The sequence below is a fragment of the Physeter macrocephalus genome, chromosome 14 (genome assembly GCF_002837175.3).
Source record: "Physeter macrocephalus isolate SW-GA chromosome 14, ASM283717v5, whole genome shotgun sequence".
NCBI lineage: Eukaryota > Metazoa > Chordata > Mammalia > Artiodactyla > Physeteridae > Physeter > Physeter macrocephalus.
Genome location: NC_041227.1, coordinates 111,599,269 through 111,600,253, shown reverse-complemented (window position 1 = coordinate 111,600,253; position 985 = coordinate 111,599,269).

Genomic DNA, 985 nt, shown 5'->3' with positions numbered 1-985 from the left:
GTGCCCTGGTCCGGGAAGATCCCACATGCCGCGGAGCGGCTGGGCCCGTGATCAAGGCCGCTGAGCCTGTGCGTCCGGAGCCTGCGCTCCACAACGGGAGAGGCCACAACAGTGAGAGGCCCACATACCGAAAAAAAAAAAAGTGATGAAAGGGAAAAACCTAAAACCAAGATTGCTCTATCCAGCAGGGATCTCATTCAGATTCAATGGAGAAATCAAAAGCTTTACAGACAGGCAAAAGCTAAAGGATTCAGCACCACCAAATCAGCTCTACAACAAATGCTAAAGGAACTTCGCTAAGTAGGAAACACAAGAGAAAAAAAGGACCTACAAAAACAAACCCAACACAATTAAGAAAAAGGTCATAAGAACTTAAACATGAATGGATTAAATGATCCAACCAAAAGACACAGGCTTGCTGAATGGATACAAAAACAAGACCCATATGTATGCTGTCTACAAGAGACCCACTTCAGAGCTAGGGACACATACAGACTGAAAGTAACAGGATAGAAAAAGATATTCCATGCAAATGGAAATCAAAAGAATGCTGGAGGGCTTCCATGGTGGCGCAGTGGTTGAGAGTCCACCTGTCGATGCAGGGGACATGGGTTCGTGCCCCAGTCTGGGAAGATCCCACATGCCGCGGAGTGGCTAAGTGCATGAGCCATGGCCGCTGAGCCTGCGCGTCTGGAGCCTGTGCTCTGCAACGGGAGAGGCCACAACAGTGAGAGGCCCGTGTACCCACCCCCCCCCAAAAAAAAAAAAAAAGAACGTTGGAGTAACAATACTCATATCAGATAAAATAGACTTAAAAATAAAGAATGTTACAAGAGACAAGGAAGGACACTACATAATGATCAAGGGATCAATCCAAGAAGAAGATATAACAATTAAAAATATATATTCACCCAACATAGGAGCACCTCAATACATAAGGCAACTGCTAACAGCTATAAAAGAGGAAATCGACAGTAACACAGTA